The 4,526-nt window shown below is 38.6% G+C and overlaps 1 long non-coding RNA gene across 4 annotated transcripts; it reads right to left on the minus strand.

The window, feature by feature from the left end:
• Window positions 1-287: 287 nt before the first annotated feature.
• On the minus strand, window positions 288-3,574 carry LOC113059825 (uncharacterized). 4 transcript variants are annotated; one of them, XR_003278163.1, is made up of 5 exons: window positions 3,426-3,574; window positions 2,601-2,649; window positions 1,977-2,121; window positions 1,753-1,888; window positions 288-519 (listed from the first exon to the last, which is right to left on the minus strand). It is a non-coding gene; the product is annotated as an uncharacterized LOC113059825 (long non-coding RNA). The 4 variants fall into 4 exon arrangements; XR_003278160.1 differs by having other exon boundaries at window positions 1,977-2,124; XR_003278161.1 differs by lacking the exon at window positions 288-519 and adding an exon at window positions 1,443-1,461 and having other exon boundaries at window positions 1,977-2,124.
• Window positions 3,575-4,526: the final 952 nt, after the last annotated feature.

Genomic DNA, 4,526 nt, shown 5'->3' on the forward strand with positions numbered 1-4,526 from the left:
TACATTTACTTTCCCAATGAAGTGAAGTGAAAGTGATGTGACATTCAGCCAAGTATGGTGACCCATACTCAGAATTCACGCTCTGCATTTAACCCATCCAAAGTGCACACACACAGAGCAGTGAACACACACACACACACACACACTGTGAACACACACCCGGAGCAGTGGGCAGCCATTTATGCTGCGGCACCCGGGGAGCAGTTTGGGGTTCGATGCCTTGCTCAAGGGCACCTAAGTCATGGTATTGAAGGTGGAAGAGAGCACTATACATTCACTCTTCTCACCTACAATTCCTGTCGGCCCGAGACTCGAACACACAACCCTTAAATTGCGAGTCCAACTCTCTAACCATTAGGCCATGACTTCCCCTTAAACAATAGTTCTTTGTTCCAAAGCTTCTCCTGCGAGGATGACAAATGCCCGCGACGCAATGTGTCCATTTTCAAGTTACAGGACATATGGGTAAGGTCTTGATGCTTCAGCCTGCTGGAGGTACTCCACCATATTTGTTCCAACCTAAAGGACAGATAATGCAAATGAATAAAGGTGTAACAGAATGGGAGTGTCAGTGGTGTGGGTATGGGTGGTGGGTTGGGGATTCATTCGAAACTGTTTATTCAATCAAGCAGTCTTTAGAAACAGTAGGTCTTGTATAGCCAGAGCTTTGGATGAGGCAAAATACCTGAAAATTATTACAGCTTGATCTGGCCCACTTTGACAGAGCCACTGACAGGGATGCAAAGCAAGTCAAAAGAGTTTTGGTAACACTTGAAATACTTTAATTTTACTTTAATTTCTACATTTAATATTCTGCCCTACAAAAGCAAAAGACCTTAACTTGCTAGAGTGTGAAACTGAAAAAAAAAGACTTTTTTTTATCTGTCTAGTAAAATTAATTATAGCTAGGACACTAGAAATTTGCCAGTAAGATGTTTTAGTAATGAAAATTATCTACAGAAAAAAAAATTGTGAGCTCAGACTTATTTATCCAAGATACATTATAAATTAAATTACAAAGTTCTTATGGAGCATATCTTGTCAACATGTTACTATATATAAGACTGGAATAACGATGTTGGACATTCAGCTTTGATCACAAAAAAAAATGTTCTTAATATATTCAAATGGCAAATATTAATTTATTGTAACAATATTTCACAACATTACTATTTTTGCTGTATTTGGATCAAATAAATGCCTTTGTAAGCAGAAGAGACTTAATTTAAAAACATTTAAAAAATCATACCGATCCCAAACTTTTGAATGGTAGTGTATTCAACCTGGTGAAGTCATTAAATGATTGAAGTAAATTTCTGTAAAGTTGTACTTACAGGCTGAATGTCAATGAAAGCTTTTTTGCTTTCATCAATGCTGGGTCGGACTGTTTTTCTGCCAATTTTGTAGGGTGGAGGTAGAAGCAAAACAGGTAATAGCTTTAGTCAAGATTTCCCTTTGCATCTGTAGGAAAATAATATTACATTCATCAACACTAGTAAAAACAGTAGCGAGTTGTCATTGAGAATATAAGGCCAGATTTACTAAAAAGGTCAAATTAGCGTGAGTCCAAAATCCCATAAAAGTGTAGACTGAAGTGTAAAGTTGTGCTGTTGATCCACTGACAATATGCAAATAAAAAAAAACACAGATTTTTTTCATCACTGCATTTCTATATTAATCCTGACAGTACTATGGTGCAAGCTATTAGTAAATCTGGCCCATAATATCAAAATATTGTAGAAACATTTTAACCTTCTGTCATTTCTTCAGCTGTACATGAAAGCTTTGCTTCTCGCTCACAAAAAGCAAGATCCTGTCAGTATACCAGCCATTTTTCAAACAGTTTTGGGGCTTCATCTTAATGTAAAATGTGAAAGTCCTGTGCAATCTAAAAGCAAAAATAACAAAAAAAACTTCTCAAAAAAGACTTAATATAACTCATGTTACCATATGACAAAGACATTATGTTAACATACCATGCCTGAGGTAGTTAGCCGAGGAAACTCATGGAGGACCTCAAACATATTTTTCAGATGTACTGTTCCACCTGGCTGATGGGCTGTGTGTTGTTTCTCAGCCATTGTTTAATTTCCTCAGCTCTCTCTTCAGATACGGTTGATTCTACTGGACAAAGAAATAGCAATGCTGTTAATCAAATAGAGGCTTATGAACATTTTTTACATGTAAAAGGATTAGTTTTCATAAAAACAGAAATACTCTTCAGAGCTTTTCAACACTTTAACTAGTAAATCCTGGATGTTTCTAAACTCCATGCAAACTGATTCCTGAATTATACTGCTTAACATTTCACTTTGCTCATAATTTGCTCACAAGTCGTTCCAAACCAGTAAGACCTCCGTTCATCTTCGGAAGACAGTTTCACGGTCTCACGGGTTTGGAACAACATGAGGGTGACTTATTAATTACATAATTTTGATTATTGGGTGAAGTAACGTTAACCCTTTAACTAAACGGGTATAACCACAATAACGTTACCGGATCTTTTTAATAATAGTAACAGCTGTTTTTTATGGTTTATGGTAATTGTATTATGATCAATGTATGGCAATCATTCAAATTAGATGAGATAAAAGTGTCACCTCCAGCTAAAGGCTGTGGATTTGCCACCACGGACAGTCAAGAGCAGGTCTGAGGGGAAAAAACAATATATTTTAGTCCAAGATTAATTGACACTTACCTGGATTTCAAATAATAATACATTTATTAAATGAATAAATTATTAGAAATGTATTTTTATTGTGAAAAAAAACCCGAAACGCATCAGACAGAAAAAAAAATAGGTAACGTTATCTCTGGTGCTCGCAAATGCAGGATGCTTTATGATCTATCATATAACGTTAAGTGATAATTTAAAATCAGAATGGGACATTTTTGCCAATCGGTAACGATTCAATGATAAAAAGACCAATACAAACCTTTATTTCACCAGAAAAAAAGGCTGAAGTCAGTTTGTTTTTAAAATATTTTCTCCTGTAACGATCCAAAATATGCCCGCGACAGATGACCCAAAAATTGGGTTGTTTTGACTTAGCACTGCATGCAGTAAGATGGGGGATGGGCAAGTCAAGGAATGCACGTTTACATCACATTGATCTCGTGGCATTGAAATTAATTGACTTAATGGACTTTGAAGTAAATTATGTCATTAAACAGTTAAGAAGAAACGTAAGACTTTGACAAAAGGGTCGTTTAACACATAAAAACTGAAGAAAACGTATTTACTATCCAGCAGGCATTACCAGCAAACCAAAACGAGCGAATCTGGCGGTGCATTTAATGTCATGTAAACGTGACTGTTGTCGCACATTTCTTTGCCTTTTTATCGCTCGTTCGCTCATTATAATGGTATGTGTGTAAATATGTTTAAAAATACATGTCAAATGTATAAATATATTGATACGAACCTTATTTCTCCAAATATTACAGCGTGTGTGTGGCATCCACCTCCACCTCGAATTCAGTCAGCCCGCGCTGCGCTGATCCTGCGCGGAGTTGATTTGACCCAATGAGCTGGGTTATTGCGTCCGAATGGGGGAGGGGGTGCATTGATTCAGCTATCCGTGAAAACAACCCAGAAAATAACCCAGCGGTTGGGTTACATAGAACTACCCAAAAACTACCCAAGACTGAGAAAATAACCCAAAAAATTTACCCAAATGGCTCAACCCAGCACTTGGGTAGAAAAAATAACCCAGGATTTTTTAGTGTGCAATCTTGCCGATTCACACACCTGGTCAGACAAGAAAATTGTCTCAGGCTCCAGGGCAATGCAGGCTCAGTGGCTTCTTTTCCTGAAGGCTTTTCAGTCGCCGTGTGCTCAGACATATGTTCCATGCAGTGGGGTGGTGACTGGCTGGGCACTGGGTTAGGAATGGGGCTTGTGTCTTCATCCATGAGGTCAACGGTAAAGGCAGCTCTACAGGAGCTCAGCATCTACTCCACATAAGCGGCGGAGCTTCCTTTGAAGACCCTCCCCAGACAACTGCGATCGAGTGGTGGTATTCAGTCCAGCGTGAAGGAACATGTCCTGGGAGTCATCCAAGAAGGATGTCTGATAGACAATACCCATGAGTTACTCAACATGCTCCCCGAGGGAGCAGATCCCCTGTCAGAGCAGTCTTTGATCCAATTTACAGGCAATCCAAGACACATGGTAGCATAAACACAGATGCTGACATTAACCACCAGACCAACAAGAACTGAGCACATAAGAACTTAAATATACATACCAAACATGGATGATTAATTACACACACCTGAAAAGAATGACACAGTAAACTCAATGAAGGGGAACGGTGCATGTCAAAACTAAGCCCAGACTGATTGATATGTTGTGACGATCGCGATCCAGTTAAACACAGGGAGAGAGAGATCCAAATGCAGGTATGTCTTTTTATTGGGATAATCCAAATCGTCGTGAAAACAAGCCAGGGTCAAAACCAGAATGCAGTCCAAACAAAACAAACAAGAAAGAGAACGGGAACTCAGAATATGAGGAATCTCGG

This window comes from Carassius auratus, chromosome 41 (genome assembly GCF_003368295.1).
Source record: "Carassius auratus strain Wakin chromosome 41, ASM336829v1, whole genome shotgun sequence".
In the NCBI taxonomy this organism is placed as follows: Eukaryota; Metazoa; Chordata; class Actinopteri; order Cypriniformes; family Cyprinidae; genus Carassius; species Carassius auratus.